The sequence below is a fragment of the Chiloscyllium plagiosum genome, unplaced genomic scaffold (assembly GCF_037043375.1).
Source record: "Chiloscyllium plagiosum isolate Xiang-an unplaced genomic scaffold, Cpla_swu_hap1 HiC_scaffold_12, whole genome shotgun sequence".
Classification (NCBI taxonomy): Eukaryota; Metazoa; Chordata; class Chondrichthyes; order Orectolobiformes; family Hemiscylliidae; genus Chiloscyllium; species Chiloscyllium plagiosum.
Window position 1 is genome coordinate 107,656,097 of NW_028270150.1, and position 24,854 is coordinate 107,680,950.

Consider the following 24,854-nt stretch of genomic DNA (forward strand, 5'->3'; position numbering starts at 1 on the left):
TGATACAGTCACTTACAAATAAGGCAACATACATATTGACTGGGTGACCATTACGATCAGCGAGTGTCAATAGTAAAGATTAAGCCATCTGGCGTTATACAAAGAATGTTCTTAACCGTGTTAACTGGCTTCACATAATGAATGCTTTTCACCTTGTTAACTGACTTTACATACTCAATGCTACTTCATCTTGTTAAATGGCTTTACATAATAAATACTTTTTCACCATGTTAAACCACTACTTGCCTCATTGTTTACTGCAAGTTCTTATCTGATCCAAGTCATGCAAGCTGAACCTTCTGGTTCACAAAACTCAAAACATAACTCTTTCCCTGCCTGCTCATACCGTATACACATTCTCAGGGGAACCTTTAAAGGTAAGGATTAGTGGATCTTACTAAATTGAAAAGAAATTAAAGAGGTGAATTGTTGAATAGGAATGCCAGAAAGAAATCTCAGTCTGTGACATTTGAATATGCTCAAAAGGTGTTTTGATAGGGAAGGAAAGCAAAAGTAGCATATTATACATAAAACATAGAACAGTACAGCACAGTGCAGGCCCTTCAGCCCGGGATGTTGTGCCAAGCATTTATCTTAATCTAAGATCAACCTAACCTACACACCTCTCAATTTACTGTCTTCTATGTGCTTTCCAGCAGTCGCTTACCACCGCTGGCAGTGCATTCCACACACCCACCACTGTCTGCATAAAGAACCTACCTCTGACATCTCCCTTACACTTTCCTCCAATCACCTTAAAATTATGACTCCTTGTGACAGCCATTTCTGTCCTGGGGAAAAAAATCTCTGGATCCCTACTCTATCTATGTCTCTTATTACCCTGTACACTCTATCAAGTCACCTGTCTTCCTCCTTCTCTCCAGTGTGAAATGCCCTAGCTCAATCAACCTCTCTTCAATAAGATAAACCCTCCAATCCAGACAGCATCCTGGTAAAACTCCTTTCCATTCCCTCTGAAGTATCTACAACCAGAACTGAACACAATATTCCAGGTTTGATCTAACCTTGCAGCTCTTAAAACTCAATCCCCTGTTAATGAAAGCCAAAACACTATACGCCTTTTTCAACAACCTTATAAACTTGGGTGGCAACTTTGAGGGATCTATGTACGTGGGCCCCACGATGCCTCTGTTTCTCCATACTGCCAAGAATCCTGTATTCATCATTCAAATAGTAATCTAATTATGCAGGATGTTACAGTACAGAGTGAAGAACCAAGTTCAGATGAGACTGATTTGACATTCATCAATTAAATTGGACAATGAGCAAGTTCTCAAAAATGGGATAAATTATTGAATTACCTTTTACAGGAAAATCAAAATGATCTGAAAGAGTTAATACAATCATATTGCGTGTTTTGTGGCAACAAGATGGCAAGTACTAACCTAATTATGCATGATGTTAGTACAGAAAATGCTATTCTAATTAAGCAACATCCTTATAAGCTTAACCCTCTAACATTGCCACAGGTTCAGAAAGAGATTGGGGTGGCACGGTGGCTCAGTGGTTCGCACTGCTGCCTCGAGTGACTGTCTGTGTGGAGTTTGCACATTCTCCCCATGTCTGCGTGGGTTTCCGCCGGGTGCTCCAGTTTCCTCTCACAGTCCAAAAGATGTGCAGATCAGGTGGATTGACCGTGCTAAATTGTCCATAGTGTTAGGTGCCTTAGTCAGAGGGAAATGGGTCTGGGTGGGTTACTCTTCAGAGGGTTGGTGTGGACTTGTTGGGCCGAAGGGCCTGTATCCATACTGTAGGGAATCTGATCTAATCTAAACAAAGACAATGTAATCGAATTGAGTTATAGTGAATGGAGCTCAGCCATAGTAATGGTCCCAAAATCTGATTCATATCCTACTCCACATTTGGAAGATTGTACTGAACACATGGGACAAGCAACTTATATTCTAAACTGGACTCACTCAGGATACTGGTAGGTATCCTTACACGAAAGAGCAAAGGCAATTTAGGCTTTCGTGACACCAAGTGGGCTGTACCTATTTAAAGTCATGCCATTTGACATGAAAAATGCACCAGCCACATTTCAAAGACTAATCAAAAGTCATTTTGGGATTGTCCTATTGTGTGGTGTACATCAGCGATGTGTTGATTTTTAGTAACCTATGGAAGGAACATTTTGAGCATTTATCGGAATTGTTCCATCGACTTCATCAGGCAGGCTTGATGATAAACATAGCGAAAAATCAGTTTGCAAAAGCCCAAGTCATGTTTCTGGGCCATATAAACGGAGAGATTGAGTCCTACAGCATGGAGACATGCCCTTCGGCCCAAACTGGTCCAGGCCGACTACAATGTCCATCCACACTAACCCTATTTCCCTGTACTTGGCCCATGTTCTCCTATCCATGTATTTGTCTGAATGCATTTTAAATGTTGTTATTGTACCTGCCTCAACAACTTTCACTGGCAGCTCATTCTAAGTGCATACCACCTTCTGTGTAAAAAGATTGCTCCTTGGATTCCCTTTTATTCTTTTCCTGATAACCTTAAACTGATGCTGCCTAGTCCTCAATTCCTCAACTCTGGGAAAAAGACTGAGTACATTCACACTATCCATTCCTCTCAAGATCTTATACACTTCTTTAAGATGCCCCCTCAGCCTCTTACACTCTAAAGAAAAAGGTCCTAGCTTTTCCAACCTCTCCCTATAACTCAGATCATTGAGTCCTGGCAACTTCCTTGTAAATTCTTCTGCACTCTTTCCAGTTTAATAACATCCTTCTTATAGCAAGGTGACCAAAACTGAACACAAAACTCCAAGGACAGCCTCACTGACGTTCTGTACAACTGCAACATAACTTCCCAACTTCTATTATCAGTGCACTGACTGGTGAAGGCCAGTGCGTCAAAAGCCGCCTTCACTGCCATGTGACTACCTGTGACTCCACTTTCAGAGAACCATGCACCTCAACTCCAAAGTCCCTCTGTTCCACTACACTCCTTACCATTCACCATGAAACTCCAACCTTGATTTGACTTTCCAAAATGTAAGACCTCACACTTGTCTCTATTAAACTCCATTTACCATTTCTTGGCCCGCTTCGCCAGCTGATCACTGTCCTGCTGCAATTTCTGAGAACCTTCCTCACTGTCCACGATATTGCTTATTTTAGTGTCATCTGCAAACTTACTAATCATGCCTCATACATTCTCATCCAAATCATTGATATAGACAAAAAACATTAATGGGATCAGGGGACCTTGGTTTGCATGTACACCAGTCTCTTAAGCTATCAGGACAGGTGGAATAAACTGGTTAAGAAGGATTATATATACACACTTGTCTTTATTAGCAAAGGCACAGAGTTCAAGAACAGGGAGGTTATGCTGGAAGTGTATAAGTTGTTTATTGGGCCACAACAAAGAGTATTCAGTGCAGTTTTGGAATCCATTTTATCGGAGGGAATGTGATGGCAGTAGAAAGGTTGCAGAGGAGTTTTACCAGGATGTTCCCTGGGCTGTAAAGTTTCATTTGAAAGACAGACTGGATAGACTGGAGTTACTTTCCTCAGAGCAGAGGAGATTGAGAGAGAATATAATTGAGATGTATAAAATTATAAGAGGCGTAGATAAAGTCAACAGGAATAAATGTTTCCTCTTGATGGAGTAATCAATGACCGGGGGAATAGTTTTAAGGTAAGGAGTAACAGGTTTACAGGAAATGTGAGGACAACCCTTTTCAGCTTGAGTTGGCAGAAATCTGGAACTCACTACTTGCAAGGGTGGTTAGAAGCAGAAACCCTCAAAATTTAAGAAGCACTTAGATATGCACTTGCAATGCCAAGGCATACAAGACAAGGGCTAAGTGTTGGAAAATGAAATAATTAGATGGTCATTTTTGACCAGCGCAGGCACAAAGGGCCTTTCTCTGTGCTGGAGATTCCTATGTCTCAACAGGACTGATTTTGCCATTTTGTCAATGCCTACACTGATGTCAGGCGGTCTGTCCCGTTTAATTTCATTGTTCAGACTTTGCAGCGATTGTTACAACTTACTGACTTCCTCAGCCGTTTCAAAGGGCAGTTAAGAGTCAACCACATTGCAGTGGTCTAGCTTAGTTGTCTGGTCAGCACGTTTACATTGCAGAATAATGCCAACAGCATGGGATCAGCTTGCACAGTGGCATAAAGGTCTCTTCTTCTCAACTGCCTGAGGCATAGTAACCTTTAGATTAAATCAACTCTAATGACAGAGCAGTCTTATGGTCTGGTAGTAGGACTGTTGTGACTTTAGGAAAATGTTATTTCAATTTATAGAGTCATAGAATCATTGACCCTTTAGTTCAACTCATCAATTTAGTAAGTTTCCATTTCCTTAGATACATTTCCATGAGAATTCATTTGTATTTTGATACTGTGCCCCATCAGCAGCTGTTGGGAGAGTTTTATGTTCCATTTAAAAGAATGAATGAATGGTGAATGATTTATTTATTGTCTCTTGCACTTTATAGTGAGTAATACAGCAAAATACAGTGAAAAGGTTCACTATAAGCTAACGCCATTTTGAATAATTTCCTCCAAGACCTTCCATCCTTGTCCTTTCCGTCTTTCTTTCTCTCCGGCTTTCTCTCCTCACGTTCTGATGGCTACTTCCTCGTCTTCCCTCCAAGTATTCAGATTCCCTACTTCAAACTTTGCCCTCCTCCCCCAAGCTATCCTTTACCTTCTCTCAGTTGCATCTTCCAACTTGTCCTACTGGTACACATTAGTACCAACTACATTGCAAGATCTCAATATCCACCCTCCCTTGTTCTGGTCAGAATTGAAATGGATAGATAATAAAGAGCACCTTCATGTATGGTACAGCAGAGAGACCTTCATAATCCTAAGGCATTGGGCACAATTCTGAGGCAGCAGGAACTTATTCAGATCGCACTAGTTACACCTCAGCAGGAGTGGACCCAATGGTCCTGTTGAGAGGTTCACTGGTTTGGTCAAGAATGGATTACCTAAATTGGCTAAGTATTGGCACCAACATATAGAATGAAAAAGGTGAATAAAGTGTTCAAAATATTGGACAGAACTGGATAGAGGGACTGGTTATGTATTTGATAAAAGCATTTCTAGATTAGTGGTGCTGAAAGAGCACAGCAGTTCAGGCAGCATCCGAGGAGCAGTAAAATCGACGTTTCGGGCAAAAGCCCTTCATCAGGAAAAAAGGCAGAGAGCCTGAAGTGGGGAGAGATAAGCTAGAGGAGAGTGGGGGTGGGGAGAAAGTAGCACAGAGTACAATAGGTGAGTGGGGGAGGGGATGAAGGTGATAGGTCAGGGAGGAGGGTGGAGTGGATAGATGGAAAAGAAGATAGGCAGGTAGGACAAGTCATAGGGACAGTGTTGAGCTGGAGGTTTGCAACTAGGGTGAGGTGGGGGAAGGGGAAATGAGGAAACTGTTGAAGTCCACATTGATGCCCTGGGGTTGAAGTGTTCCGAGGCAAAAGATGAGGCGTTCTTCCTCCAGGCGTCTGGTGGTGAGGGAGCGGCGGTGAAGGAGGCCCAGGACCTCCATGTCCTCGGCAGAGTGGGAGGGGGAGTTGAAATGTTTGCCCACAACCACACCGTCCTGTGGGAGAGGATGGGTGGAAATCTTAGAGAAAATATTGAATCATCCTGAATACAAAAGTGGTGCATGAGAATTGGAGAATTGCAAATGTTCCACTTTTTTATTCAAAACGTGTGTGTCAGGATAAGCCAGATGTCAGTCACTTCAAACTTGATTGTGAGGGAACTTTGGGAAATGATGTGCAGAATCTTCCCAGCCACTGCACAATGTAGGCATTGAATTAGTTCCCCTCCAAGTCACACACCATGAAAACGTGGAACTGGATTTCTGTGCCTTCACTGCTGCTCTGTCAGATAGTACATGACAATCAGGAGCAGTCCTCAATCTCCTTCCAGAATCTTCCACCTGTATTTGGAATGACTGTCACAAACTGTTTGGGACACCTAGGGAACGGACCAGACGAGTAAAACGTAATTTAGTCCTGGGCTGTAGTGGCACTGTGTGTTCCTGCTTCTGGGTCACAAGGCCCATGTTTGAATGTCACCCGCAGAGGAGTGTTGTAGGATTTTCAAACAGGTTGATAAATCATGAATAAAACACCTTGGCAAGCCTCATTCTGGCCACTGGGTGACCAAATGGACAAGCCTATTCTACATGATCACTTTCTCCTCAATCTGCTCAGCCCCGAGCCTGTTCCCACTTCCTATGTAAAGTTCTTGCTTGAGATCAGAAGCTTTTTCCAGGAGAGAAATTCTATGAAAATACCTGTGTCCATTTCCGCTCTTGAAGATATCAAATTTTCTCTCCTGTTCAAATCTTTAGCTGTAGTGGTGTTATACCTTCCCAAATAATAATACTCTGGAACAAAAAAATTGGAGTGTTTTTGAATATATTAAATTGCCCATTAAACCTTCCTCTGTGTCAATACAACTGCTATTAGCTTGGGAATTGTGCATTTACAATTTGCCAGCATTTGGTCCATACCCTTGTAAACCTTTCCCAACCATGTCCTTGTCCAAATGTCTTTTAAATGTTGTAATTGTACCCACCTCTACATACACTACCCTGTATGAAAAAGTTGCCTCTTCGGTCCCTTTTAAACCTATGCCCGATAGGTTTGTAAACCCCTAACCTGGGGTAAAGACCTTTGCTATTAACCTTACCCATGCCCTTCATGATTTGATAAACCTCTTTCAGGTCACCCCTTACACCCCAGGAAAAAAACATCCCAGCCTATCCAGCCTGTCCTTATAACTCAAATATTCTCATCTCTGTAACATCCCAGTAAGTCTTTTTTGCACTCTTCCAAGTTAATAACATACTTCCTCTAGCAGGGCGACCTGAATTATAGGCAGTAGTCCACACATGGCTTTGCTCCTGACCAATTAAGGCAAGTGTTCCAAACACTTCCTTCAGCACTCAGTCTACCATTTTCAAGGTACTATGTACGTGCACCTCAAGGTCTCTGCTTGTCAGCAATCCCCAGGGCCCTACCATTTGCCGTGTAAGTCCTCTCCTTGTTCTTTTTTTTAAAAGTGTGAGGCAATACTACTATACTGCAACAGCACAACTTTAGCAGCTGCAAAGAAATGACAGACATTAAACTGCACATGAGGCATCTGATGGAGATTGGCTTCCCAGGTCTGATCTCAGTGGCTCCAACACCCTCTCCCCCCCCCCCCCCCCCCCCCCACGCTGTCATCTCAGTGCGTCTGGTGTCACTGGCTCCAACTGCCCATCCACCCATCCACCCCACAGGGTCACATAATGTCTCATCTCACACCTTCGCCAGGTCGTAGAGTCATAGAGATTTACAGCCACGGAAACAGACCCTTTCTATCAAACTCGTCCATGCTGACCAGATTAATCTCTTCCCATTTGCCAACATTTGGCCCATATCCCTCTAAATCCTTCCTATTCATATACCCATCCAGATACCTTTTAAATGTTTTTAATTATACTAGCCTCCACCACTTCCTCTGGCAGCTCATTACAGATCTCAATAAAAATATTGAATCAAGATGAACCGACTTCACTTACTATTGTAGATTTATAGAACAAAATAGGAAGGTTACAATTTAAAAGTAGCTGCTTAATTGTCCCTTTGCTGGGAGCTCCACACTCTCTGATCTCTCTGTCTCCATTCTCCCTGGGTCACACACTGACTGATCTCAGTGATAACAGCTCCATGCTCCTCAAGACGGGAGTTTCTGAATTTTTTCCCCCATGGGGAAACTGCAGTTGGACTTCCCGGAACAATCTGTGCTTGTAGTAACATTACAGTATGACTACATATCCTCACTATAACCTTCCACGAGCAGAAAGAACATCAATCCCATTTCTCACCGTCTTCACAAAACAACCAGCAACTTCCCTCCGACTGCAGGAAACACCAGCTTCCGGGTGCGCGAAATGGCTACATGGTTATGGGGCGGGGCTTCGAACACAGTCTGGCCGATTGGATGTCGCCGCTGTCAATCTCCCCGTTCTAGCCAATGGGAGGCAGGAGAGGACTGGTCTCCTGGGGTTCTTATGATCCGATTGGCCAGCTTTGTAGGAATGGGGCGGGGATTAGTTTGAGGTTGGAATAAGGGAAGTGGGGTGTGTTCATAGAAAAGGTTCCGCAGAAGGGTCACTGCATGGGCATGATGATACTTTCCAGCAATTTCTTACTTCTGATTTCCAAGGTCCACAGTTCCTTTCGTTGAGAATTCAGTGGAGTCCAGAGAATGGGGGCGGGACCTAGAGAGAGGGAGAGAGAAGGACAAAGAGATTGACTTCGTAGTTAGAAAGTGGGAGATGGAGTCATGGAATTTCTTTTTACAGCACAGAAAAGTGACCATTGCCCAATCACATTTGTGCCAGTTATCTAATATCCGTCTATTCTTTAATCCCATTTTCCAGTACTTGACCTGTAGCTTTCTATGTTTAATCACTAAATGTTTTTCAAATGGTTTTGATGGTTCCCGCCTTAAGACCACCCTGCATTTTTTTGCCAGCTCTCAGAGTGAACACAATCTCTGACAATCCTGTTTTTTTTTCTTCCCAACACTGCCACCTGACAGCGATTGTGCTTATTTTTCCCCGGCACCCATTACGTGTATGTGCCGGTGTTGGTCACAGTGAAAACAACAAGTCTGTACTTTATTTATATTCCACCACCAGGAAGAAAGGAAGCACCTGAGTGGCCAGTCACAAGCAGTGCCCTTCTCAAAGGGCAATGCAGCATGATCAAACAGTGAAGGGGAGGGCACAGAATCTCCACGTTGAATTACCAAGATAGAACATTGACTGATCAGGCCACAGCCGGTGGGAGGGCTTCACCCCCTAACATTAAAGGTCAACATTACATTTGAGTACTTAATTACTTAATGCACATGTATGCTACATTTTCTGTGATTCATGTACAACAGCAGCCAGATCCCTCTCCTGCTGAATTCTGCAGTCTGTCTCCTTCCACACAATGTTCTGCTTTCTATTATTCCTGTCAATAAGATACCACTATGTTGTGGCCACATTATACTTTTTCTTCCCATTTGCTCAACCGAATCCAGTAGTTTAATGCAATTTGTAAATATTTAAGATCACAGCATTGATCCCTGTGGCATTCCACTAGTTACCAGTTTGAAATGGAACTATTTATTCTGAGTCTCTGCTTCCTGTTAGTCAGGCTTTCATCTTCTATCCTGCTTCTATATCATCACTGGCATTATAAGGAGGATGTGATTGCACTGGAGGGGCTGTAGAGGAGATTCGCCAGGATGGTCCTGGGATGGAGTATTTCAGCGATGAAGAGAGATTGGATAAGCTCAGCTTGTTTTCTTCAGAGCAGAGAGGGGCATTTTCGAAGAGGTATAAAAGATTTTGAAGGGCATAGATAGCAGCTGTTCCCTTCAGTTGAAGGGTCAATAACAAGGAGATATGATTTTAAAGTGAAAGGCAGGAGGTTTAAGAGGGGATTTGCTGAAAACATTTTCATCCAAAGGAAGTTGGGGCTCTGGAACTCACTGTCGGGGGAGGGTACTTGAAGTGGAAAACCTCAAAATGTTTTTTAAAGCACTTTGATGAGCATTCGAAACATCATAATATTCAAAACTGTGGGCTTAGTGCTGTAATGTGGGATTGGTGTAAGTAATACTGTATTTTTGTAAAGTACAGACTTGATGGTCCGAAGGGCCTCTTCAGTACAGCATGATTCTATCATTAACATTATAGTTAATCTTTTCAAATTATTGGTTTAGACCTGACAAACGCGCTGCATCTAATTGCAAGTATCACGCTTCAGGAACTAGAAAGGATGCAGAGCCGAATTACCAAAACAATGTTATACATTAATGATCTGGATGAAGGGATTGAGGGCACTGTTGCTAGTTTGCAGATGAAATAAAAATAAGTGATTGAGAACTTTGAATCTGTACTGATTGGAATTTAGAAGGATGAGAGAAGATTTCATTGAAACTTACAGAATATTGAGAGACCTAGACAGAGTAGATGTGAAGCAGACCTTTCCACTGGTGACTAGGATCTGGGGGACCAGCCTCAGAGTGAAGGGAACAATTCTTTAGAAATGAAATAATGAGGGATTTCTTCAACTAGAGGGTGGTAAATCTGAGGAACTCATTGCCGCAGAGGGCTGTGGAGGCCAAGTCATTAAGGGTATGTAATACTCAGATAGGTAAGATCTTTACTGGGAAGGGGATTAAAGGATTATGGAGAGAAGGCAGGAGAATGGGGTTAAGAGACATATCAGCCATGACTGAATGGCAGAGCAGACTCAGTGGGCTGCTCCTATATGTTATGGTCTGTCCACAACCCACAAACAACAAAAGATACTTCACTGATATGAAGAGTCTACAGAAGTTGATTCGTTCACCTAAACAATGAAATGGTGATTGGACAAAGGAGTTGAAAGTGAAATCAATTTTCATAATAAGGAACAATATGCTTCCACTGGTAAACAAAAATACTGGAAATATCGAAAACCAGAATTATGATCCTCTAATTGATAAAGGAGTTCAAAGTGAAATACATTTGCATAATGAAAAACAAAGTGTTTACATTGCCAGGAAAGAATGAGAAAAATCAGAAAATGGAATTGCGATATTTGATAGTAGTAAAGATTCTTATAAGGAGATGTGTTTTGTTTTCGAACAGCTAATTGTTATGAGCTGGATAGATCTATCTGAAAGGGAAAGGTTGATGATTCCATGCACCAAGATGTTCCGCGCTTATGTTCTGATGAGGGGTCTGATGGTTATTGATTATTTAAAACATTGGGAATGGCCACACTGATTCCCTCCCATTCGGAGTACACTTCAGCAGTCTGGGACATTCAGCCTTGGTCATTCGGGTGACCATCTCCAAGGCAGACTTTGGGGCAGGAACAACGCAAAGTGACCAAGCAGAGGCTGATGGTTAAGTTCGGTACCCATGGGGCTGGCCTCAACTGGGACCTTGATGTCACACTACAGGTGACCCCACTGCACTTTACACTCTCTCTCTCTCTCTCACACACACACACTCCAACAGACTCACACACTCATGCAGACCCTCTCTCATACACAAGCTCTCTCTCATAAGCTCACACATACATCCCCCACAGTCGCACTCACGCATGCACCCTCTCACAGTCTTATACACCACTACACTCAGACACATACACCCACACACACTATCTCACAAAACCCCACTGGTCCTCACCTACCACCCCACCAACCTCCATGTACAACGGATCATCCGCCATCATTTCCGCCACATCGAAACGGACCCCACCACCAGGGATATATTTCCCTCCCCTCCCTTATCAGCGTTCCGAAAAGACCACTCCCTCCGTGACTCCCTCGTCAGGTCCACACCCCCCACCAACCCAACCTCCACTCCCGGCACCTTCCCCTGCAACTGCAAGAAATGCAAAACTTGCACTCACACCTCCCCCCTTACTTCCCTCCAAGGCCCCAAGGGATACTTCCATATCTGCCACAAATTCACCTGCACCTCCACACACATCATCTATTGCATCCGCTGGACCCGATGTGGCCTCCTCTATATTGGGGAGACAGGCCGCCTACTTGCGGAACGGTTCAGAGAACACATCTGGGACACCCGGACCAACCAAACCAACCACCCCGTGGCTCAACACTTCAACTCCCCCTCCCACTCCACCAAGGACATGCGGGTCCTTGGACTCCTCCATCGCCAGACCATAGCAACACGACGGTTGGAGGAAGAGTGCCTCATCTTCTGCCTAGGAACCCTCCAACGACAAGGGATGAACTCAGATTTCTCCAGTTTCCTCATTTCCCCTCTCCCAACCTTGTCTCAGTCAAATCCCTCGAACTCAGCACCACCTTCCTAACCTGCAATCTTCTTCCTGACCTCTCCGCCCCCACCCCACTCCGGCCTATCACCCTCACCTTGACCTCCTTCCACCTATCGCATTTCCAACGCCCCTCCCCCAAGTCCCTCCTCCCTACCTTTTATCTTAGCCTGCTGGACACACTTTCCTCATTCCTGAAGAAGGGCTTATGCCCGAAACATCGATTCTCCTGTTCCTTGGATGCTGCCTGACCTGCTGCGCTTTTCCAGCAACACATTTTCAGCTCTGATCTCCAGCATCTGCAGTCCTCACTTTCTCACTCTCTCACAGACACTCACACCTCTCAGTGTGCACACACACTCGGTCTCCCCAGCACGCACCACACATATAAGTTTGTGGGGTGAATTTGTACTTACAGAATTATATTTTATTTTGGTCAAAAACTGCATAAATCCATGTACGAATCTGTACACTGGGACCCAGACAGACTTTAACCTCACACCTTCAATGCATTATCTGAGCTGAGGTGGCACCTATTGTTAAAGATATCTTGAGAAGGTAACTTTAAAAAAGTTGTGGGATTTACATATGAAAGAACTGAAACTAACATGGTCATTCTAAAAGATGAGAGACTTAATCTAAATATATTTAATATGACATTCCATGATACTGCAATCCTGTTGCTATAAATTCTGTGTCTTATAATTCTGCTCCACAACCACCTGATGAAGAAACAGCGTTTGGAAAGGTCATACTTCCGAATAAACCTGTTGGACTATACCCCGGTGTAGTGTGATATTTAACGTTGTCCACCCCAGTCCAACACCGCCACCTCTGAATCATGAGTTGGAAAGGCTTAGAGAGATATGACCAAATACTGGCAAATGGGAAATGTTCAAGCACATGCGGGTGGTTCAAGTTGAGTTTGGGAACATGGTCAGTGTGGTCTGGTTAGACCCAAGCAACTGTTTCCATGCTGTATGACACTCTGATTCTAAAATATTGGAAATTACCCTGGTTTCTCTCCCTCCCAGGGGCGACTCCACCCTCCCCTTCTTCCACAAAGCAAAAGAAAAAACTGCAAATCGATCAATGGAATCCAACTGTGCATTAATACAAATTTCTCGAGAGGTTTTTCCTCCTCTGCACAATTACTGCAGCATCTGCTCAGTCTGTCCAACAGTTCCTTTTTTTTTGCCCTTTTGTCTTCCAAAAACCCTTCCCAAGTTTTAAAACCCGAAAGAACTGCGGATGCAGTAAGTCCGAAACCAAACCCGAAGTTGGTGGTAAAGCTGTATGAAGAGAAGAGTTCACGGTCCGGTCAGGTGACCCTTTCTGAGAACTTCACAAGTTTTAATTGTGTGATCGTTCCAGGGTTGCCCTGGGATTTTCGCGATATTTTTGTCATTGATTGATTTCAGATGATGAGAAATCCGAAATGCTTCTTTGTGTGTTTTAAAAATGAGGCGGGGCATCATGAGACCTACCCACTCAGTAAATCTCAGTCTTTTATGACTTCTCAATTTTAATATTTCACTGCAAAATTTCCAACTAAACATCAACGACATTTAGAGTCAAGAACTATTATTGCACATCAGCTGATTTCTAAAGCGCTATTTGATATAGTGATGGTGGTATAGTGGTGCGCATAGCTGCCTTCTAAGCAGTTGACCCAGGTACGATTCCCGGCCACTCAACAACAAAAAGAGCCGATACGTTTAGTGGTAATCCAACACTTACGTCTGCACATCACATTGAGTCAGCCACACCAACGTTACGAGGCCCCTATAGTGCAGCCTCAACTTTGAGGATGTGCTCAGCAACATTAAGGAGTCAGGTTCAAATAAACTGGAGCCATGGCAGAATTCCCGTGTTGTACATTTTATTTCAAAAGAACGTTTCCGTATTTCACTCCATTCAAAATTACTCTCAGTGTTTTTGTGAAATACAGCCTAATATCAAGTGAAATGTGGGCGGGCAGTTCACAAATATCCAAAGAACGTTATTTATCATATCGAATCGGTTATTTCATTTTTTAATCGAAATGTACACCAATCAGATTGTGTCGAGCACAGACAGAATCTGTTTGCTCACTTCATTCACCCTGACAGACTCTTGAGTATTTCTGCGGGTTGGTTGCAATTCCCACTTGTGGCCAGTAGTGGTCACTAACTTGTGGAACAATGAAGTTCCCAGATCAGAGAGAAGGAGAGAACAGACAATAATTGTTGCCCTTGTGTTGGACGGTGCAGGTCAGAAATAGGAGGAGTGGAGACCAGCTGCTTTTACATTTCCAGTAATGAGAAAATGACTCGGTAAAACTCTGAGAGATGATAGAAATGACCACACAGTGAGTGAAAGTTTAATCCAAGATAGAGCTAAAAAATCACATTGTTACCTGATAAAGGAGCAGCTATTGCTTCCAAATAAACCTGTTGGACTATAACCTGGTGTTATGTGGTTTTTAACATTGTCCACCCCAGTCCAACACCGGCTCCTCCACGTCATCATCCAAGATAGTCATCATGGATGTGTTAAGGGAAGGTAGTGTCTGATGAACTTGACTGATTTTGTTTAAAGGATAAAGAATGAAGGAAGTGTTTGTGATGTAGACCAACCTGATGATAAGAAGAATGCTGCATGTGTTCTGAAATAGTTCAGTTCCTCAAGGTTCAGAAACTAAACAGAAATTGCTGGAGAATCTGAGCAGTGTTGCACCTTCAGTGGGGAGAAAGCAGAGTTGACATTTTGGGTCTCGTACGTCTCCATCTGATGAAGTGTCGCAATTTTTCCTCAGGCTTCAGTATTAGTCACCTGTTTGCCTGGTGTATATATCACTGTTGTGGAATTGGTGTCGGATATCGAATTTGCAGATGATAAAATATTAGTCATTGGTTTAGGGGAAGCTGTCTGCAGACTGTGGGGAGATCTACATCAGCTGGTGAGCTGCACTGAAAAGCTGTGAAAGGGGATTCGATCTGGAGAACGTTGGGATTCAGTAAATGATCTCTGGTTCCACAGATATCATCCTCTCTACAGACTGATCAACATGAACCGACAAAGAGATCTTAACTGCCCCCTCAATTTACTTATTATCTTGTGTATATGAACATAAATGCTGAAAATATGTTGCTGGAAAAGCGCAGCAGGTCAGGCAGTATCCAATGAACAGGAGAATCGATGTTTCAGGCATAAGCCCAGGATTCCTGAAGAAGGGCTTATGCCCGAAACGTCGATTCTCCTGTTCCTTGGATGCTGCCTGCCCTGCTGCGCTTTTCCAGCAACACATTTTCAGCTCTGATCTCCAGCATCTGCAGTCCTCACTTTCTCCAATACGAAAGTAAATGTAAATTTGAACAATTCTGTTACTGTTCTCAATTTTAGCCAATACATGTCCCCACACTCAGATCCCTCTCTGATTTAAGATGTCCCTTCACGTGGAATCATAGAGATGCACAGCAAGGAAACACACCCTTTGGTCCAACTGGGCCACGCCGACCAGATAATCCAACCCAATCTAGTCCCACCTGCCAGCACCTGGCCCATATCCCTCCAAACCCTTTCTATTCATATACCCATCCTGATTAGGGGTCTGATGGTTACTGCTTACTTCAAACATTGGGAATGGTCAGGGTTTATTTAAATGGACCGTTTATTCATTAATAAGGGCTGGGCATTTATTGATTTTAAAAACATTAGGAATGCAATTCCCAGTTTGTTTAAATGGACCATTGATGGGGATCCAAGATGGCGGCGACTCAGCAAGACTGAGTCTATAGTGCTCCTCCCAAGACTTGGGTACCGTGGGTCACCCACCCCCTACCACGCTCACCAAATCATTTATAATAGTTGTGTAATTTAATTAGTTGTGTAATATTACATTTAAACAATTTAATCCTAAGTAAAAATGACTAAAGGGAAGGGAGCCCACAGCTTTCCGCAGGCAGGAACCCCTCCCCCACCCTCCCCAGCTGCAGCAGAGGCGTCCACAGCCGCCCGGGGGACTTACCAACAGTAACAAGCCTTGCAGAAATGATTTCCACGCTGGACTCGAAGATCGATGCCTTTATTGAAGAATCCAGAAATTGTTGGGACTCGTTCTCGGCCGCGCTACAGAAGCACGACCGAGAAATCAAAGAAATTGAACGCCGAGTCGGAGGGGCGGAGTTAAAGGCCGCGACCTCCGAAAATACCGCTCAATCGGCCGTGGATCAGGTCCGGACTCTCGAGCAGCGAGTCCGGACTGTGGAAAATCATATTGACGACCTCGATAATCGAGGTCGTCGAAAAAATATTCGTTTGCTGGGCCTTCCCGAACGGGAAGAGGAAGGCCAGCTTACAGCATTCCTGGAGCAGTGGCTGCCACAACTTTTAAATCTGCAAGCTGGATCAGGCCAGGTAAGGGTGGAATGGGCCTACCGGGTCGCAATACGCGGGCCTGGCTCGAACTAGTGCCCACGCCGGTCCTGTTCGGGCTGCAGAGCTACAAGGAGAGGCAGATACTCCTAGAAGCCTCTAGAAATCTCGGAAAACACCCCCAAACTATGATCTATAAAGGATCCAAGATCATGCTATTTCAGGACTTTTCCCCGGCTCTGGTTCGAAAGAGGAAGGCATTCGACGAGGCGAAGAAGCGTTTAAGGGACTTAAATATTCAGTACTCCTTACGCTACCCAGCGACGTTACACTTTAACCATGAAGGATCCGTATATAACTTTGGATCACCAGAAAAGGCTAAGGAATTCTTGGACTCTCTTAGATAAACTGTAAGACATAATGGATGTTGGTCTGCCTTTACCCCCCAGCTTTGGTTTATATCCCCTCCTTTTTTCTTCTCTTACCTTACTGTTTAATATTATCATGGGGGGTGGGGAGAGGGATTTGATTTTCTCCCCCCCCTTGGGGTTGTTTTCTGTTATTATTTTATGTATATATGAGGGATGTATGTATATGTGTGTATATATATATATATATATATATATATATATGTATATATAAAAGCTGGGGGATTTGGTTAATGTTGGTGGGGGTTGGTGGTTACCTTATTCAATTTTACCTCTGTCTCTAGGAGTGGGGTTGTTTTCCCCTTGTTATTTTGTATTATTATATTTAATTATTATTTGTTGAGGTGGTAATTTTATAGTTATATGTTTATATATGGTATTAACATTACCAAATTTACCCAGGTGTTGGTATGGGTGGGGGTAGGGTGCTCACTGTTAACTCTAGCTTTGTATTATATTTGAATTCTCCTCATTTTATTGAGGAGTGCCTGGGTCAAGGGTGGGGCATTGGTTGGGAGAGGATATGATGGACTTTTGGAGAGGAAGTGACACCCCCTGGGAACAAGGGGGAAAGTCTCCACTTAGATACGTTTTATATTTTTTTTATTTAGAAATAGTTTTTTACTGTATTGTTGTGGGTGAATTAAAGAGGTTTTATTTTTGTAAATTTTACATGTTCTGCGCTTGGGATGTTCTGGATAGGGTTCCCCCTCCCGAGGGGTCTCGGATTGGCCCAGAGGATTATGGAGAAAGTGAGGTCTGCAGATGCTGGAGATCAGAGATGGAAATGTGTTGCTGGAAAAGCGCAGCAGGTCAGGCAGCACCTAGGGAAGCATTCCTGAAGAAGGGCTAATGCCTGAAACGTCGATTCTCCTGTTCCCTAGATGCTGCCTGACCTGCTGCGCTTTTCCAGCAACACATTTCCATCCCAGAGGATTATGGTTGATCAGTCGGTTAAGTGGTGCACCTGGAATGTCAAGGGGAGTAATTCGCCAGTCAAAAGGAAGAAAATATTATCAAATCTTAAGAAGGAAAGAGTTGATATAGCTCTCCTACAGGAGACACACCTGTCAGATAAAGAACACTTGAAATTACGACAGGGCGGATTTGATCAGGCCTTTTTTTCTTCTTTTAGCTCAAAAAGCAGGGGAGTTGTTATTCTTGTTCAGAAGAATTTCCCTTTCAAAATCCTAAAGCAGATAAAAGACGAATCTGGACGATATATCTTGATTAAAGCCCTCATAAATGGAGAGGAATATGGGATTTTAAATTTGTACTGCCCCCCGGCACACCCCTTTAAATTTATAACGGAAGCCTTTTCAAAATTGATGGCTTTTGATGCCCGTCATATAATTATAGGGGGAGACTTTAATTGTATTATGGATCCGGAAATAGATAGGATTCCCAAGAGTACTGCAGGAGTATCTCCCAGATCTAGACAATTGATGGATCTGAACAAAGAATTAGGATTAGTAGATGTATGGAGATGTCTTCATCCACAGGGTAGAGATTTTTCTTTCTACTCTCATCCACATAAATGTCATACCAGAATTGATATGTTTTTTGCCCCCTCGATTTTTTTAAATTCCATATCATCCTGTAAAATAGGTAGTATCGCAATTTCCGACCACGCTGCTGTATATATGGAAACTAAGGCGAGGAACAATGGGACATCCCCTCGGCATTGGCGTATGGACCCCTTCCTAATGAAAGATAGTAAATTTGTAAATTACTTCTCTCAAGAATTTAAAACTTTTTTAGAAATTAATTCAGGTACGGCTAGTAATCCATCAATAATGTGGGAGACCATCAAAGCTTATACGCGAGGCTTGATCATCTCCTACTCAGCGACCCAGAAAAAATTAAAGGGAGAACAACAGCGTCTGCTTGAAGCCCGCTTAAAAGCGGCTGAAACAGCATACACTGATAGACCTTCTATTATTAAATTGCAAAGGATTACAGCTCTTAGGACAGCTCTAAACACTACGCTTACTCAAACGGCTAAGAGGGAAATATTATTTGCAAAGCAAAGGTTATATGAATATGGCGACAAACCGGGTAGATACTTAGCATTTCTTGCAAAGAAAAAAAAGGCCCCTCAGACTATTACATCTATCAAGGAAAGTACGGGTATTTTGACTCATGATCACAAAAAGATTAATGCGATCTTTAGAGAATTTTATTCTGAGTTATATAAATCACAGGATTGTGAAGATAGGACAAAGAGGATGCAGTCATTTTTTGACTTTTCCAGGCCTAACTCCGGAACAAGTATCGGTCCTAAATGCTCCTCTTACACTCCAAGAAATACTTGATGCAATTAGGCAACTTCAAAATGGTAAGGCACCGGGCCCAGATGGTTTTCAAGCTGAAATCTATAAAGAATTTACAGCAATACTGGCTGGTCCACTTATGGACATGTATAACTGTGCATATAGTCAGGGCTGTCTCCCGCTTTCGCTGAAAGAGGCAAATATCTCTCTTATCCTTAAAAAAGGAAAGGACCCAGAAGATTGTACATCATACAGACCAATATCCTTGCTAAATGTAGATTTTAAAATCCTGTCTAAAATGTTAGCACTGAGGCTAGAAAGGATACTGCCACATATTATAAAGGAGGATCAGACGGGGTTTATTAAGGGCCGTAGATCATCCAATAATGTTAGAAGGGCTCTGAATATGATTCAAGCTTGTCATCATGGAAAGATACCAGGAGTAGTGGTTTCATTAGACGCGGAAAAGGCATTTGATAGGGTCGAATGGTCATATTTGTTTTACACATTGGAGAGGTTTGGCGTTGGACAGGTGTTTACCAAATGGGTCTCAACATTGTATAGTGATCCCAAAGCAGTTGTGGTTACCAATGGATTAGGTTTGGATAGCTTCAGTGTGGGTAGGAGCTGCCGTCATGGATGTCCCCTCTCGCCATTGTTATTTACGCTAATAATTGAACCACTAGCAGAAGCTATACGAGCTGATCCTAATATAATGGCCCCAAGGATTGGTACAAGTAAACATAAAATTACCCTTTATGCAGATGATGTTCTTCTATTCCTCAGTAACCCTTTGATGTCCATACCTCACTTAATTCAAGTTATTAATACATTTAGTGCATTCTCAGGCTATAAAATTAATTTTTCAAAATCAGAGGCTATGCCAATGGGTGGCCTTGCTACGATACCCCGCTTAGCGGACGGATCCCTTTTTCCCTTTCGCTGGTCCCTGGAGGGCTTCTTATATTTAGGCATTTTTATTACTCCAGTATTTGGTCAGTTGTATAAGGCTAATTTTGTGTATTTATTGGAAAGGATAAGGCAGGACCTCCAGGGATGGGGAGACCTACCAATTTCCTGGTTGGGTACAATGTCACTAATCAAAATGAATGTCCTGCCCCGTCTCCTATATCCTATGAGAATGCTTCCGGTGATGCTGCCGAGGACGGGCTTTATGTAAATAATATGGCTGGCTGGGTTCCTTTATCTGGAATCATAGGCGGCCCCTCATTAAGCTGAAGAAGCTACAGCTTCCACAGGCAAGGGGTGGATTGGACTTCCCAGACTTTAGGAAATATCAGTTAAGTTCCCTATTAAGTTACATAGCTGATTGGGTCTTGTCTGATCCACAATCAATCTGGTTGGACATCGAGGCTTCTCAAGTAAAATACCCACTTATTAACCTTTTATTCTCAGACAAGAGGAAAATCATTACAGATCACTGTAAAAACCCTATAATACTAAATACAATCAAGGCTTGGAATATAATGCGGCAAAATGAGGGCAATTCACATAAAACATCCCCCTATGCACCGATAGTGGGAGCATGGGGATTCCAACCGGGGTTAACAGATGCCACTTTTAAACTCTGGAGATCCAGGGGTATCTCATGTCTAGGGGATCTATTTAAAGATGGGGTCCTGATGTCTTTCGAACAGCTGCATCAGAAATTCGGATTACCCAATGGAGACCTCTTTCGATATTTCCAAATGCGAGATTATATACAGAAGAAGACTACGTTATTAGATAGTCTTTATAAATCCGATAGAGAATGTAGTGTTCTACGACCAGTGGGGGTATCTTCTGTCAGTACTATTTATCATTTACTACATGATGAAGTATCGGGAGATATGGATAATCTGCTTAAAACATGGGATCAGGATCAGGGACTAGAAATCTCCACAGAAACGTGGAATGATATTTGGGAAAATGCTAGAAGAATTACTATTTATAACAGAACCCAGGCTATCCAGCTGAAGATACTTCATAGGGCCCATATAGCACCGGTTCGATTGGCAAAATTTAAGGCAGGAACATCTCCAATGTGTCCTAAATGCAAAATAAAGGTGGGCACTCTTGTACATTGCTTTTGGACATGTCATAAGATCCGTAGATATTGGACTAAAGTAGCAAGTACCCTGACAGAAATTTTAGGAACGGAAATTAAAGTGGACCCTGTATCTCTCCTCTTGGGCTTTTCGAACTTTCCCTCCCTGGACACGTACGGGAAGAGACTATTTTCTATTCTTTCTTTCTGTGCAAGGAAAAATATTTTGGTGAACTGGGCGGCTGAGGACCCCCTGGACTTTCAAATTGGCACAGACTAATTATGGAATGTATTACCCTTGACTTCCTTACAAATATGGTGCACCGAAAGACCGAATTATTTTATAAAATATGGCAGCCTTTTTTGAATTACATAAATACAGATAATTCGGCTATCCTAACAAGGGCTTTTATTTAATTGAGATTACAAACCAAGCTGGTCCGGGGCCCCTCGGGGGAGGAATCCCGCACGAATACGGGTTTTATTACATCTGATGCTAACACATTCCGAGCATGTAAGAGACTTAAATATACACTCTGGTTAGTTGTAGGTTAGATTAGTAGATACCTGAGTTTTGGTTTTTTTTCTTTTTTTCAGTTTTTTTTGTTTTTTTTATTGTTAAATTTTGGCTATTGTATATTTGAGCTAATTGTATATCAATGTTTATATCTGAGAGTTTTGTTTATTTTTGTAAACTTGTTATAATGTTAAATTTCTAATAAAAATATCTAGAAGAAAATGGACCATTGATTTATGAGTGAGGGACTGGGGGAGTTACTTATTGTGAAAAGCATTGAGATGGATCTTTGATTTGCTGTTGAGTGGACAGGGGATTATGGATTTAAAAAGGAAATGAGGGATAAATTTTTTACGCATCGAGTGTTTGGTGTGTGCAATGAACTGTCAGAGAAAGGTGGACACAGGTATAGTTACAACGTTGAAAAGACACTTGGATATGTTCATGAATAGGAAAGGTTTAGAGAGATATGACCAAATGCTAGCAAATGGGAAATGTTCAAGTGCATGCAGGTGGTTACAGTTGGGTTTGGGGATATAGTCAGCATAAACTGGTTGGAGCTAAGGATCTGTTTCCATGCTGTATGACACTGTGATTCTAAAACATTGAAAATTACCCTGGTTTCTCTCCCTCCCAGCTGCCACTCCACCCTCCCCCTCTTCTACAAAGTAACAGAGAAAACTACAAATCTATCAACAGAATCAAAGTGCGGATTAATACACATTTTTCGAGAGATTTCTGCTTCACGAACTGTTAAAAAGTGTGAATAAAAAGGTATAATGAAGACTATCAAATGAGTAAAACTCAATCTTTTATTACTTCTGAATTCTAATATTTCACCGGAAAATTTGCATCAAAAAACAAACGAAATTTCGAATCAAGAACTATTGGTCGAATTGCACGTTCCCTGATGTTTGGAGCCGCGCCTGTGGTGGCGATGGTGGTATAGTGGTGAGCAGAGCTGCCTTCCAAGCAGTTGACCCGCGTTCGGTTCCTGTCGCTCTAAAACCACTCAACAGCAAAAAGGCCATTTCCAGCAGTGGGAATGAAACACTCACATCTGCACATCACCTTGAGTCAGCCACATTAACGGGGCCAAACCTCTGGAGGGCGGCCACCACTTTGAAATTGAGGATGATACCCGTTTCAAATTAACTGGTGTCATGACAGAAATCCTGAGCTTTTCATTTTATTTCAAGATTTCACTCTTTTCAACATTACTCTCAGTTTTCTTTTGGTGAAATGCAGCCTAATATCAAGTGAAAAGTCGGTGGGCAGTCCATTGTTTATGGGCACAGCATTATTTATTATATCAGATCGGTTATTTTATTTTTTAATCGAAATTAGTCACCTGTTTGCCTGGTGTATATCTCACTGTTGTGGAATTGGTGTCGGATATCGAATTTGCAGATGATAAAACATTCGTCATTGGTTTTGGGGAAGCTGTCTGCAGACTGTGGGGAGATCTACATCAGCTGGTGAGCTACACAGCAAAGCTGTGAAAGGAGATTTGATCTGGAGAACGTTGGGATTCAGTAAACGATCTCTGGTTCCACAGATATCATCCTCTCTACAGACTGGTCAACATGAACCGACAAAGAGATCTTAACTGCCCCCTCAATTTACTTATTCTCTTGTGTATATGAAAGTAAATGCTGAAAATGTGTTGGTGGAAAAGCGCAGCAGGTCAGGCAGTATCCAATGAACAGGAGAATCGACGTTTCGGGCATACGCCCAGGATTCCTGAAGAACGGCTTATGCCCGAAACGTCGATTCTCCTGTTCCTTGGATGCTGCCTGACCTGCTGCGCTTTTCCAGCAACACATTTTCAGCTCTGATCTCCAGCACCTGCAGTCCTCACTTTCTCCAATACGAAAGTAAATGTAAGTTTGAACAATACATGTCCCCACACTCAGATCCCTCTCTGATTTAAGATGCCCCTTCACGTGGAATCATAGAGATGCACAGCAAGGAAACACACCCTTCGGTCCAAACTGTCCATGCCGACCAGATAGTCCAACCCAATCTAGTCCCACCTGCCAGCACCTGGCCCATATCCCTCCAAACCCTTTCTATTCATGTACCCATCCTGATTAGGGGTCTGATGGTTACTGCTTACTTCAAACATTGGGAATGGTCAGGGTTTATTTAAAAGGACCGTTTATTCATTAATAAGGGCTGGGCATTTATTGATTTTAAAAACATTAGGAATGCAATTCCCAGTTTGTTTAAATGGACCATTGATTTATGAGTGAGGGACTGGGGGAGTTACTTATTGTGAAAAGCATTGAGATGGATCTTTGATTTGCTGTTGAGTGGAAAGGGGATTATGGATTTAAAAAGGAAATGAGGGATAATTTTTTTACACATCGAGTGTTTGGTGTGTGCAATGAACTGTCAGAGATAGATGGACGCAGGTATAGTTACAACGTTGAAAAGACACTTGGATATGTTCATGAATAGGAAAGGTTTAGAGAGATATGACCAAATGCTAGCAAATGGGAAATGTTCAAGTGCATGCAGGTGGTTGCAGTTGGGTTTGGGGATATAGTCAGCATAAACTGGTTGGAGCTAAGGATCTGTTTCCATGCTGTATGACACTCTGATTTTAAAACATTGAAAATTACCCTGGTTTCTCACCCTCCCAGCTGCCACTCCACCCTCCCCCTCTTCTCCAAAGTAACAGAGAAAACTACAAATCTATCAACAGAATCAAAGTGCGGATTGATACACATTTTTCGAGAGATTTCTGCTTCCCGAACTGTTAAAAAGTGTGAATTAAAAGGTATAATGAAAACTATCAAATCAGTAAAACTCAATCTTTTATTACTTCTGAATTCTATTATTTCACCGGAAAATTTGCATCAAAAAACGAACGAAATTTCGAATCAAGAACTATTGGTCGAATTGCACATTCCCAGATGCTTAGAGCCGCGCCTGTGGTGGCGATGGTGGTATAGTGGTGAGCATAGCTGCCTTCCAAGCAGTTGACCCGGGTTCGATTCCCGGCCATCGCAAGCTGCAGCTTTTAAACCACTCAACAGCAAAAAGACCATTTCCAGCAGTGGGAATGAAACACTCACATCTGCACATCACCTTGAGTCAGCCACATTAACGGGGCCAAACCTCTGGAGGGCGGCCACCACTTTGAAATTGAGGATGATACCCGTTTCAAATTAACTGGTGTCATGACAGAAATCCTGAGCTTTTCATTTTATTTCAAGATTTCACTCTTTTCAACATTACTCTCAGTTTTCTTTTGGTGAAATGCAGCCTAATATCAAGTGAAAAGTGGGTGGGCAGTCCATTGTTTATGGGCACAGCATTATTTATTATATCAGATCGGTTATTTTATTTTTTAATCGAAATTAGTCACCTG

At 42.6% G+C, this 24,854-nt stretch overlaps 1 protein-coding gene and 1 non-coding gene across 2 annotated transcripts in view; one reads left to right on the top strand and one right to left on the bottom strand.

Annotated features, from left to right (window-relative positions):
- epsti1 (epithelial stromal interaction 1) overlaps positions 1-6,390 on the bottom strand; it is a 101,126-nt gene extending 94,736 nt beyond the window's left edge. Inside the window, exon 1 of the mRNA XM_043694425.2 lies at positions 6,304-6,390. The gene's annotated coding sequence lies outside the window, so the exon portion shown is untranslated. The remainder of the gene's footprint in view (positions 1-6,303) is intronic.
- Positions 6,391-24,420: 18,030 nt separating this feature from the next.
- On the top strand, positions 24,421-24,492 carry trnag-ucc (transfer RNA glycine (anticodon UCC)). The gene has a single exon. It is a non-coding gene; the product is annotated as a tRNA-Gly (tRNA).
- Positions 24,493-24,854: the final 362 nt, after the last annotated feature.